Source organism: Papio anubis, chromosome 19, assembly GCF_008728515.1.
Source record: "Papio anubis isolate 15944 chromosome 19, Panubis1.0, whole genome shotgun sequence".
In the NCBI taxonomy this organism is placed as follows: domain Eukaryota; kingdom Metazoa; phylum Chordata; class Mammalia; order Primates; family Cercopithecidae; genus Papio; species Papio anubis.
The window spans coordinates 38122552-38136498 of record NC_044994.1 but is presented as its reverse complement, the minus strand read 5'-3'; positions in this window follow the sequence as shown (position 1 = coordinate 38136498).

Here is a 13947-nt window from a genome sequence, read left to right as displayed (position 1 = left end):
AGATGTCCACCTCACTGCCTCCCAAAGTGCTGGGATTAGATGTGGCGCCACTGCCTGGCCTCGATGTGGATATTTTTTGAGACGTGAGTCTCGGCTTCTGTCACCTGTGGCTGGAGTGCAGTGGCTCGGGATTCCCTTTTCAGCTCACTGCAAGCTCCGGCCCCGGGTTCACGCCATTCTCCTGCCTCAGCCTCCCGAGTAGCTGGGACTACAGGCGCCCGCCACCTCGCCCGGCTAGTTTTTTGTATTTTTTTGGTAGAGACGGGGTTTCACCGTATTAGCCAGGATGGTCTCGATCTCCTGACCTCGTGATCCGCCCGTCTCGGCCTCCCAAAGTGCTGGGATTACAGGCTTGAGCCACCGTGCCCGGCCTGATATTTTTTAAAAATATGATAGCCCAGGTGCAGTGGTTTACGCCTGTAATCTCAGCACTTTGGGAGGATCACTTGAGCCCAGGAGTTTGAAACAGGTTGCAGTGAGCTATGATCACACCACTGCATTCCAGCCTAGGTGACAGAGTGAGACCCTGACTCTTAAAAAAAGTTGTGCTAGAAGACTTCAAGATCTCTTCTAAAACTGCATAGTCCTTTGCCCGGTGCCTTTGCTGAGCTATAGAATCCAGCCCTTTCTGTTACAGCAATGAACCATGAGATTGAAATACTGCTTTTTACTAAGTACTTAGAGACTATTGATATAGAAGACCTCATAGGCACCTGGCTGTTTTTACCAGGGCTAAATACACTGCCAAATGGTCCTTCTATGTGGCAACCAAGTGACTGTTATAAAATTGTGTCTGTGTGCATTTATCTTATCACTGGGGGTGGTGAACGTTTGAGAAGGCTCTTGACCTTTGAAATACGAAGTTTTATGGCTTTCAGACTTGTTTTTTAAAAACTGTTAACTATAAGGTCTTGTCTTTTTTGTTCTCCTGAAAGTCTCTTAGCGTCTCAGCTCTATAATGTATGATTGCAAGAAATATTAAGGTAAGCATATCTAAAGTAGTGCTTAGTTCAGCTATTAATTGAGCATTACCTATGAGATGAACACTTAAAAAGGATTCAAAGATGAGTAAGAGACAAAAGGAGTCCATCAGCAACTTACCTAACCTAGGAGTAAGGAGGAGGAGGGAGAACGAAAGACCAATTCATCATGACTTGTAAATACTGTATAATTGCTACATAGAAATACAAATAAGATGGAGTAACCACTACAAAGTGCCATTTGGATTAAAAGATCTATGTTTACTGGTAGAACTAGGAAGGGATTTATGGAGGAGTTGACTTTTGGCAAGAGTTACAAGGCTGCCGGACTTGACTGACTTTATGAAAATACTCAGACCTAAAGAAAAATGGAAAGAATAGTACAATTAATATCCATTTACCCTTCTTCAGTATACACCACTTGTTAATATTTTGGTGCATTTTCTTTTATTATTTTTCTGGTGAATCATTGGAGAGTAAGTTCCAGACATCTTGACACTTCATCTCAAAAATTTCAGTCTTGGCTGGGTGTGGTGGCTCATGCCTATAATCTTAGCACTTTGGGAGATCGAGGCATGTGGATCACATCAGGTCAGGAATTTGAGACCAGCCTGACCAACGTGGCAAAACCCCATGTCTACTAAAAATACAAAAATTAGCCGGGTGTGATGGGCGGGTGCCTATAATCCCAGCTACTTGGGAGGCTGAGGCAGGAGAATTGCTTGAACCCAGCAAGTATAGGTTGCAGTGAGCATACCACTGCCTGAGGGAAAGAGCGAAACTCTGTCTTAAAAAAAAAAAAAATTCATTCTCTTGTACTCTAGCCTGGGTGACAAAATGAGACCCCCTCCCCAATCTTTTTTTTTTTTTTTTTTTTTTTTTTTTTTTTTTTTAAGACTATAGTCTCAAAAAAAAAAAAAAAGACGGAGTCTCGTTCTGTCGCCCAGGCTGGAGTGCAGTGGCACGATCTCTGCTCACTGCAAGTTCTGCCTCAGCCTCCTGAGTAGCTGAGACTACAGGCACCCGCCACCTCGCCCGGCTAATTTTTTTGTATTTTTATTAGAGACAGGGTTTCACTGTGTTAGCCAGGATGGTCTCGATTTCCTGACCTCGTGAGATCTGCCTGCCTCGGCCTCCCGAGGGGCTGGGATTACAGGCGTGAGCCACTGTGTCTGGCCGAAACCCCCCATCTTAAAAAAAAAAAAATTCAGTCTTTGTTTCCCAAGAGTAAGAACATTCTTCTAAATAACCACAATACCATTATTATACCTAAGAAAATTAATTCAGCAATATGCACTTCATATTAACATTTCCCTAATTGTATCCCAAGCTTTTTTTTTTTTTTTTTTTTGAGATCGTGTCTTGCTGTCTCAAACTCCTGGATAAAGCAATTCATCCACCTCCCTCTGAGTACTTGGGACTACAGGCATGTGCTACTGCCCCTGGCACCACTGCACCCGGCTTCCTAGAATCTTATAATGGTTATCTTTTTAAAACCAGAGTTAAAGCCACATTTACCTATGACATTTACTTTGTGTGTTTTAGTCTCTTTAAGTACAAATCTTTGAATACCCCATTCGTTGTCTTTTGTTTTCCATGACTGAATTTTTTGAGGAGTCAACTAGTTGTCCTACACAGTATCACATTTTGAATTTGATTAGAGATTCAGATTCAAGATAAACATTTTTGGTAGGGACACATGTGACAAGATACATTTTTTTCTTTTGTAATAAGTATTCTTTGGGGTAATGCTTTGGGATTTGTGAATATCTTGTTCCCCAAACACATTTCACTGAATGGTATAGGATATATTCGATCCTTTCCTGAAGTAGTTTTAACATTGGGAGTTATAAAATGGTGATTTTATACTTATTTTCTCCATTTAATGGCTGCATTCTTCTCAAAGGAAAGCTTTCTTGTATCAGTGTAGACTCACAGGTTTTTAAAAAATTCAGTGTATTGCTGGGCGCGGTGGCTTACGCCTATAATCCGAGCACTTTGGGAGGCCAAGGCGGATGGATCACCTGAGGTCAGGAGTTTGAGACCAGCCTGGCCAACTGGTGAAACCCCGTCTCTACTAAAAATACAAAAATTAGCTGGGCGTGGTGGCGGGCGCCTGTAATCCCAACTATTTGGGAGGCTGAGGCAGAAGAATCACTCGATCCCAGGAGACAGAGGTTGCAGTGAGCTGAGATCGCACCACTGCACTCCAGCCTGGATGACAGAGACTCCATCTCAAAAAAAAAAAAAAAAAAAAATTCAATGTATGATAACATCAGTTAGATTTTGACAGCAGAGAATGAAAGTCAAGAGCATTCTTGACCTAGGTAGACCTAGCTGCATACACAAAGGAATGAAAGTAGGAACATAGTTTATTTTGGGAACAGTGACTTAACCTGCTTGCAGTATATGGATTATATGTGTTAAAAGAACAACTTTTTAGACAAACTTAACAGAGTTTAATCGAGCAAAGAACAATTCTTGAAGTGGGCAGTCCCACCAGGTCCAGAATAGGTTCAGAGCAACTCCAGTGCTGCTGCATGGTCAGAGACAATTTATGGGCAGAAAAAGGAAAAGGATGTAACAAAATGAAAGTGAGGTACAGAAACAGCTAGATTGGTTGCAGCTGACATTTGCCTATTTGAAACGATTTGAACAGTTGGCTGCCTGTAACTGCTTGATGCATGGCTGCTGTGATTGAAACTCACGTACTTGTTGCAAGAGTAGGTTATAGTCTGTTTACACATCCAGTTAGGTTACAACTCATTATGTATGGAGAAACTTAGGTCAAACTTAAGTATGGAGGCAGCATTAGCCTAAACAATTTCCAATTACCCTCTTGTGGTCAACCTCTTAAAACTGACATTTCTCAAAATTGAGATGTTGACCAAAACTTTAGGCATTGGTGTCACTCTGTCACCATTGTAAATGTATTTATTTGGTCTCAAATCCCACTGGGAAAGAGCGAAAACAGTGGGCTTTGTAAGGTGGGTACAAGGATTACTGTTCCCACCTTACAAAGGTGGTTTACTGTTTTGTAAAGGTTAGAGAGCAGATGAGACTTCTTATGTTGGAATCTCGTGTTTTCAGAAGCCAAAACAACGACAACAACAAAACCCCCGATCTGTTGTGGGATATATCCGCCTCCTTTAAAGTTTCAGTTGTATTATGTCGCATTTAGCATGAGTTACTTCATTTTGGTTTGGTCTGGTCTCTTAGGACGTAGTGCACGAGCTCAGTCCAAAACAATGGCCTCCTATAATTTTGTTTACAGTTCCCCCCTTTTGGTCAGGTTCTCACTTAGGTGACAGTGTGACTAAAACATAGGGTGTTTAGTGCCACTCCCAGTTATGTTTTGAGTTTCCAATCTCAGCACATCATTTATAGGTTACAGTGTTCTGATGGTCACATTTATTTTTTTGAATATTTTCTCATTCCAGTCAAAGGCCATTTGACATTCTGTGAATGGCTACATGCAAACATTGAAAACTTTTGAGAGAATACAGCACAGCAGGGAGACTACTATTATGACTATCAGGAGAATAATACCAATAATTTGGGGTAAGCTCCTTACCCAGGGGCGCCATGAACCAAACTAAGTAAAATCAAATAGATCAAAGAATGAGCCAAATGAAGAGTCCACTCATTTTAACCAAGCAACCTGTTTGTTAATCCTCTGCAACTGAGTCTCTATAATGCCTGATGTATTCATCCATGTGCAACAAGAAGTGTTATCAACTGCACAGATTCTTCCCTGTTCAGCCGGTAGGTAGTCTAGAGCAATTGTGTTATCTAGTACAACTTAATTTTTTTCCTAACCACTAGACTACTAGAGATCTAGTACAATTTATTTTATTTTTGAGACAGGATCTTGCTCTGTAGCCCAAGCTGGAGGGTAGTGGCACAGTCATAGTTTATTGCAGCCTCAATCTCCTGGGCTCAAGCGATCCTCCTGCCTCAGCCTACCAAAGTGTTGGGAATACAGGCACGTGCCCCCATGTCAGGCTAATTTTTTTATTATTATTTTTAGTAGAGATGAGGTCTTGCTATGTTGTCCGGGCTGGTCTGGTACTCCTGGGTTCAAGTGATCTTCCCACCTCAGCTTCCCAAAGTGTTTGGATTACAGGCGTGAGCCACTGCTTCTGGCCTAGTACAACTTTAGAAAGATAATTGAAAGAAGTCTTTCGTCTAAACATACCCTTTGCAGTAGCATTTGCTATAGAGCCTATTATAAATGATACATTTTAAATCATGGCCTCATTTACATTTACCCCAAGCCATGGAAAAAGGGACCTAGTGAATAATGCCCATACAGAATGGTGAAGGCCTCCTGACAATGTCCTCTTTAACCTATGATGTAAGTTAAGAGAGTGGACCAATGTTGTATTTCTGACTGATGATGGGACAACAAATATACCATTAACATTCCTAGTTCACATTGGCCCTTTGTCTTCTATCCATCAAGGCATAAAGTTGCCCATGTATAAAGTCGGCTGCAAATTCTTCCACAAAAGTATACCCCATGGGGTGCATAAGACCATTTTTCCATCATAGTGGCATAAGCAAGAAAAAAGTTAATAGCTAAGAGTCATATGATGGCAGAGAAATCTTGATCTGTGATCTTGGGAAGGCTATCCACATCTAGGATGCCATCTGTCTCTGGGGAGAAATTTACCTAGTTAGCTTTACCTTAAGATTTGCATTGGGTGTGTACAGTTGTAAGAGTCTGAAGTCCCTTCTAAGTTGTGAGATTACAGATCTAAGGTTTGAGGTCCTGAAGTTTGGCTGCAGTGTGTTTGGAAAGGGAAGTCTTTCTCTGATGGTTTCCAGAAGACCCAGTGTCCAGGTTCTAGCTCATAAAGGGTTTGATTGTCCTCAGCTGACGGATCATGAAAAGCTTCCTTTACATGAAAAGCTTCCTTTACATAGTAAAAATACATTTTGGCAAAATGCATTAAAGCCTCGCAGCATCTAGTTTTATCAGAGTTTAGGAGCTGAAGATATACAAGTTTCTATTATTAGGAGCATAGGCCTTCCAGTGATTATTTCATAAAGGGTCAACTTCTGTTTTCCACTGGAAATGGATCTGACTGTAATCAATCTGCAATATCTTTGACCAGTTGATTCAGTCAGCTTTGTATACTGCTTTTATTTTATTCATTTATTTATTTTTTGGAGATAGAATCTCTCTGTCACCCAGGTTGGAGTGTGGTGGTACAATCTTGGCTCACTGCAACCGCCACCTCCTGGGCTCAAGCAATTCTCCTGCCTCAGCTTCCTGAGGAGCTGGGATTATAGGTGCCCACCACTGTGCCTGACTAGTTTATGTATTTTTAGTAGAGACCAGGTTTTGCCATGTAGGCCAGGCTGGTCTGGAACTCCTGACCTCAGGTGATCCGCCTGCCTTGGCCTCCCAAAGTGCTGGGATTACAGGCATAAATTACAGCGCCTGGCCTGTTTCCTTTTTTTGGAGATGGAGTCTCGCTCTCTTGCCCAGGCTGGAGTGCAGTGGTGTAATCTCAGCTCACTACAACCTCCACCTCCCAGGTTCAAGCAATTCTCCTGCCTCGGCCTCCCAAGTAGCTGGGATTACAGGTGCACACCACCATGCCCAGCTAATTTTTGTATTTTAGTAGAGAGGGAGTTTCACCATGTTGGCCAGGCTGGTCTCGAACACCTGACCTCAAGTGATCCACCCGCCTTGGCCTCCCAAAGTGCTAGGATTTACAGGCGTGAGCCACCATGCCTGGCCTGTATAGTGCTTTTATATCTGTAATACTTCATCTAGCTGTTTTGCAGCTTGTCCAGTGAAACAAGTACCTTTGTCACTGGTGATTTCTCTGGACATGCCCCATGAAGGAGAGATATTTCCTAATAACCCTTTAGCTACTCTTATAGCATCAGCCTTCTTGCATGGGAAAGCAGAAAAGAACCAGAAAATGTGCTCTGAAAATGGCAATTCAATGAAATCCCTCTGTAAATGTTTAGCCCCTCAGGTAGCAGAAATGTACCTGAAGTTTTGATTGTCTTCCCAGGATTATGGGATGGATGTAACAAACCAAATATTGGTCATAAACCATTTTAGTGATTTAGGACAGTCACCACACACACACACGCATACTCATTATTTGGATTATTTTAGCCCTTCCATAATGATCCGTAGATTGCAGAGCTTTTAATAATGGAAGCTTTAAGGACTCAGGGAAGACCAGGTGGCCATCTAGGCTCTCCATGAGTCCATGCTTAACACTGAATTTATATCCCTTTTTTAAAAATTTAAAAATATTTTGTATAGCTGAGGTCTCACTATGTTGCTCTGCCTGGCCTTCAGTGATCCTCCCACCTTGACCTCCCAAAGCAGTAGGATTACAGGCATGAGCCATCATACCTGGCCTGTATCCTCCTAAATACCAATTTTGTTTCTCTAATTCAGTTGCATAGCACTATTTATTAAATGGGCTATCATAGGTAATATGATTTGGACCATAAGTGTTCATTCAAATTGCATATATAAACAATTTCAGTTCTGACTAATTTGGCATGAAAATATGGCAAATTATTTTCTTGATATTCAATTAGTTTTTATCCTGCTTGTATTACCAGTTTCATAAACCAGGCAGTCTCTTCATTAGAGTTCTGAGACTTCTTATCCAGTCCAAATAATATGATCCTAAGTTACCGGAAACCTGTATTCAAGAGTGCTTGTCAACGTCAATTCCATCCTTTCCATGAATCTCTTTGAAGACACACTTTAGGATTTTACTTGCTTGCAAAGAGCTTTTAGAAAATGCATTGGATCTAAGCACTTAACTGTGGAAATGACTTGAAATGGTCACAGTTAAACACACAGTTGACAAATAAATTTGGTTATTTTTGTGCCTATAATAATTTAAAACAATTACCATAATTACATGATAACATACCAAGGCATATGAGAATTTTAGGGATCCAAAATAATTTTGGAATATGTATAACAACATATCCATAAAAACGTAACTCAAGGAGACCAGCCTGACCAACATGGTGAAACCCTGTCTCTACTAAAAATACAAAAATTAGCTGGGCGTAGTGGCATGCACCTGTAGTCCCAGGCTGAGGCAGGAGAATTGCTTGAACCTGGGAGGTGGAGATTACAGTGAGCCGAGATCATTGCCACTGCACTCCATGGCACTCCACTGCATTCCTGCCATGGAATTTCTAAGTGGCATGGCTAGTTCACTGTACCAGGGCATTCTGACAAGAGTATGGGTTCCTCCCCAAAGCAAAACCTGGACTTCAGCTAGCAGTGTTAATGCTGTGCGTGGGTGACCACTGATGGGCAGAGAGGAGACACAGCAGTGCCTCACAGATCTGAGTTGCATGGGAATCTCCATTCAGACCCAGGATTGGGGTCTGGGTTAGGTAGGAACTCCTGCCGCTTGTTGGTGACATGGCCTGAAATAGGGCTCCGAGATTAGGTTATAAAAATAACATGGCCTCTGCCTGAGTTTCCTTCTCTCTCAGATCCCTTGCTCTGGGGAAGGCAGGTTGCCATGTTGTGAGCAGCTTTATGACAAAGCCCATGCCACTATGACGTTTACCTTAGGCAAACAGCCAGCAAGCAGCTGCAGACAACCACAGGAATTAGCTCCAAGCGGATTCTCCAGTTCCTGGTGGGGCTCAGGCCTACTGCAGCCCCACTGACAGCCTGCCTACCACTTCATGAGTTACCCTGAGCCAGACTCACACAGTTGTAAAATCCCTAGCCCTGAGAAACTGTGGGCAATAATAAATGTTTCTTGTTTTAAGCTGCAATTTCTGAAGTAATGTATTTTGCAGCGGTAGGTAATGAGTACAGGTTGGGTGGGATGATTTCTTACTTTTTGAAGTCAGCAAGTCCTTGTAACTACGAGATAGGTTGGACTGCTCCGAGGTTCTTCCAAGTCACATCTGTGTTGCACTGATCCTGGATGGGGAAGGGATTTTAAACAAAAGAAGCAATGGAAAAAATGACAGAGGACGTCAATACATAGGGTTGTATAAACATGAAAACTGGGCCCCGCAAAATCTAATTAAATACAAATTAATTTAATTCAGTTAAATCAATGTTTATTGAGCACCTATGATGTGCTAGATAGCGTGCTAGGCCGTGAAATACAGAGCAAGACATGTTTGCAACAAAAAAGGCAAATTGGTTAAAAAAAAAAAGCAACACAACTTTTGACTGGTCCAATGGTAGTGGATTATCAGAACTTATTAATATTATTGTCACTAAAGTTGATGTACTGTCCCCCACTACTAAATTTGATTGGCTTTAAAAAAGAAAAAAAGAAAAAAAAGAAAACTAACAAAACTTCTAGAGATAAATGGACAAAGGACAAGGACAATTCCCAAAAGATGGCATAGCCTGAAAAAACATGCGTATGAAAAACCTGATCAAGTAGTGATAAAAACCATGCAAATTTACAGCACTAGAACGTTTCCATGATCATATAACAAGGATTATGAATGATGTTATCCAATGTTTCTGGAAAGGCAGGGACACCATTGTACACTACTGAGAGTATAGACTAAAACAACTTTTGTGGAAAACTATTTGGTAATATATTTCAAGAACCTTAAAAATATTTATATTCTTTAACCTGTAATTCCACTATGAGTAATTTTCTTTTTTTCTTTTTTTCTTTTTTTTTTTGAGATGTAGTCTCACTCTGTCACCCAGGCTGCAATGCAGTGGTGTGATCTCAGCTCGCTGCAACCTCCGCCTCCCAGGTTCAAGCGATTCTCCTGCCTCAGACTCCCAAGTAGCTGGGATCACAGGTGCCCACCACCACACCTAGCTAATTTTTGTATTTTTAGGAGAGGCAGGGTTTCACCATGTTGGCCAGGCTGGTCTCGAACTCCTGACCTCAAATGATCCACCCACCTCAGCCTCCCAAAATGCTGGGATTATAGGCATGAGCCACTGCACCTGGCCTCCACTGTGAGTAGTTTTAACAATGATTTGTATAAAAGATATTTATCACAGTAATATTTCCAAAAGCATTAGGGAAATGCTAAGTACATATTGGTATAGCCACTTGATGGGAAGTTATGCAAAAATTAAAAATGATATTGATGAGTTTTCTTTGGGTTTATAATAAACTCACAGAGTATAAATTCTAAGGTCCAGAAGGGCACGGGATGAAAAGTAGGGCTCTCTTCTGCTCTCTTTCTCCTATCTCTCAGGCCCCAGACCCCCACTTCAGAGGGGACCATTGAAAGTGTGTGTGTGTTCTTTTTTCTTCTCACTCTAGTGATAGCTTGTTTTGCCTTTTGTTTTTTACTTATTAATATATCTGATGATTGTTCCATACCAATACGCAAAGAGCTTCCTCAATTTTTATGCCTAAATATGACTTCGTTGGATCAATATATGACAATATATTGAGCTAGTAATCCATGGATGGACATTAATTATTTCAAGTATATTTTTCCAAAATAACCACACTGCTATGAATAACTGTATTATATTTTACTTTGCATATGTAAGAATATACTTGAACGGTAGGTTTTTTGACATGGACTTATTGGGTCAAAAGGTAGGGGCATTTTACATTTTGATCACATGGCCAAATTTCTCTTCACCGAGATTTTTATTTTATTTTATTTTGAGATGGAGTCTGGCTCTGTCACCCCGGCTGGAGTGCAGTGGTGCAAACTTGGCTCACTGCAACCTCTACCTCCCAGGCTCAAGTGATTCTCCTGGCTCAGCCTCCCGAGTAGGGGGGATTACAGGTGCTGTGCCACGTCTGCCTGGCTAAGTTTTGTATTTTTTTGTAGAGACGGGGTTTCACCATGTTGGCCAGGCTGGTCTTGAACTCCTGACCTCAAGTGATCTGCCCACCTCGGCCTCCCAAAGTGCTGGGATTACAGGTGTGAGCCACCCCACCCAGCCCTTCACAGAGATTTTCAATTTTTACATGCAAGATTGTCTGCTTATAAAGTGGCCAGCCCTATGTTCTATCAAACTTTTTGTTAGAAAAAATATATTTAGTGATTTTAGAAAATACTTATGAAATATTAAGTTAAAAAAGCTAGACTCAACATTTTATATACAATAAGAACTTACTCATGCAAATATATATTGTTGAAAGAGATTATGCCAAAATACTCACAGTGATTATCTTAAATGTATGATTTGTCTTAAATGTATTAAATAATTTCATAATTGCTATAATAATATTAACTTTGTTAATGTCTTAATATGTTTTCTGTTGCTTATTATTATTATTTTTTTTTTGAGACGGAGTCTCGCTCTGCCGCCCAGGCTGGAGTGCAGTGGCCGATCTCAGCCTACTGCAAGCCTCGGCCCCGGGTTCAGGCCATTCTCCTGCCTCAGCCTCCCCGAGAAGGACTACAGGCCTCACCTTGCCCGGCTAGTTTTTGTATTTTTAAAGTAGAGACGTGGGTTTCCACCGTGTCGGCCAGGATGGTCTCTGACCTCCTGACCTCGTGATCCGGCCTGCCCTCGGCCTCCCAAAGTGCTGGGATTACAGGCTTGAGCCACCGCACCCGGCCATTTTCTGTTGCTTATAACAGAGTATCTGACAGTTTATAAAGGAAAAGAATTTGTTTCTTACAGTTATGAAGGCTGAAAAGTTCAAGGTTGAGGAGCTGCATTTGTGCGGGCCTTCTTGCTGGTGGGGACTCTGTGGCACAGGGCATAACATGGCAAGGGGGTTGATCATGCTAGCTCAGGCCTCTCTTCCTCTTCTTTTTCTTCTTCTTCTTCTTTTTTTTTTTTTTAGATGATGTCTCACTCTGTCTCGCCCAGGCTGGAGTGCAGTAGCGCGGTCTTGGCTCACTGTAGCCTATGCCTCCTGGCTTCAAGTGATTCTCCTGTCTCAGCCTCCCAAGTAGCTGGGACTACAGGCGTGTGCCACCACGCCTGGCTAATTTTGTATTTTTAGTAGAGATGGGGTTACATCATGTTGGCCTGCCTGGTCTTGAACTCCTGACCTCAGGTGATCCACCTGCCTCAGCCTCCCAAAGTGCGGGGATTACAGGCATGAGCCACTGCACCCAACCATCTATTCCTCTTCTTGTAAAGTATAAAGCCACTGGTTTCATCCCCTGATAATCCATTAATCTACTAACCCATTAATCCATGAATGGGACTAGTGGCCCTCGTGACCCAATCGCCTCTTAAAGACCCTATCTCTCTCAAAACTGTCTCATTTCAGATTAAGTTTCAACAAGAATTCTTGGAGGGGGCAACATTCAAACCATAGAAGTTAGTAAAATATCCTAAATATACCCCTTGGATATAGCACACACTTTGTCTTTTTACTCACAATACCTGCCCCAGAGATTAACTTAAATGTTTGAGGAATGAAGAGTATTTTCCAGCAGCGAGGATGACCATTTACAATTACAAACTTCGTCACCAGATGGCGGAAGCGAGTTAAAATTCAGGGAGCTTAGGGTCTGAGTCGCGAAAATCAAGCACAATGTACTGTGAGAGCTTGTGAAACGTTCTAATAACTTAACAATTATACATGTATTAAACATGAAAATGTGACAATTAGAATTGCATCTAAACTATTTTCCAGAATATTTAAAACTTCTAGGAAAAACCTTAGTGGTGTCTCCAACTGTCCCGCTTCTGTGCCCCCAGTTAGTGCCATTTCTTACCTCTGCAGTTAAGCCAAGATTCCTACTGCCTACCATGTCCTCTGCTGCCCCTTGATGGTTCTGCCAGGCTTCTCTGCCTTCCTTCTAATCTCACTGCTTTCAAAGGATATGAGCAAGTAGGTAAATGAATGCATCCCTTGGAGATGCTTGGTGGCTGGAAGCCACCTCTCCGTCTTTGCAGTTGTGGATGACTTTATTGGGAGTTCATCTGAGTGGCGCTGGCGGCAGTATTATGGAGCAGAACTTGTTCGAGGTGCTTCACATCACTCTAGCAATTGCCCTTTCACTGTGTCTGGGCGTAACTAGAACCTGCTCCAGGGGTGAACGCTTGCTTCTCCAGGCTGGGCTGGTGCCAGTCTTGGCAACCTTGACCTTTATCCTCCCCTCCTTGAGCACTTATTCCTCTGTCCGGGGTGGATCTGCCCCAGGAAGGATGTCTGTCTTTGCCTCTTTAGAAGGGCAGAGCTCTAACCTTGAGCTCTTCATCCCTTAAATAAACTGTGATCTTGGGCAAGTCATTCAACCCCTCTGGGCCTCAGGTTGGGCTTGGGGCCTGTCATACCAGGGAGTACTTTGTCATAAGCCCTGCATTACTATTAAGAGTAATGGCAAAAACCGCAATTACTTTTGTACCAATCTAATACAATGCAGAGAGGGGTTTTATTTGTGAGGGTAGAAGACTGGAGGGAGAAGAAGAAGGAATCTTGGGCCCCTCTTGCTGGGGTGGAATGGGCAGGGAAGGGTCTTGCCTCCTGATAATGGAAAGGGAGTCAGAGAGCAGCTAAGCTCCTGGAGGTCCTGTTAGGACACCACAAAGTAACCAGAGTCAAGGGGAAACAGCAGCGATGACCTCTCCATGACATTTTAGACTAAAACGTGACCCCATTCATTAAAAACACCTGCAACATCAAAAAGTAAAATAAAAAATGAAACGTGCACCAGGGGAAGATCTGCAGCAGGTGCCTGTGGGGCCCGCCGTGACCCGCCGTGACGCCAAGGCGTCTACACCTTTAGCAACTGCGGGCGTTATGGGCTCCCAGGCCTTCTGGAGCTTACACCGGGTCCTCGCGACCACCATCTGATCAGATCCCTTCTATCACCCCGCAGAGCCTGGATTTCATTCGGTCCAGGGGGTCTTGTGCGCAGGAGCCCAAGCCAGGACCAGTTATTTCCAATCCTCAAAGGCTTCCAGGAGGAGGCAGCTAGCTTCGGGCTGATACATTGATCGTCGCCTGACGCTGTGGGGCTTTAAATGGGCCTGGGTCCCGGCGCTGGCTGCAGCCCCTGGCCGGGTGAGCGCCACGGGTCCCGC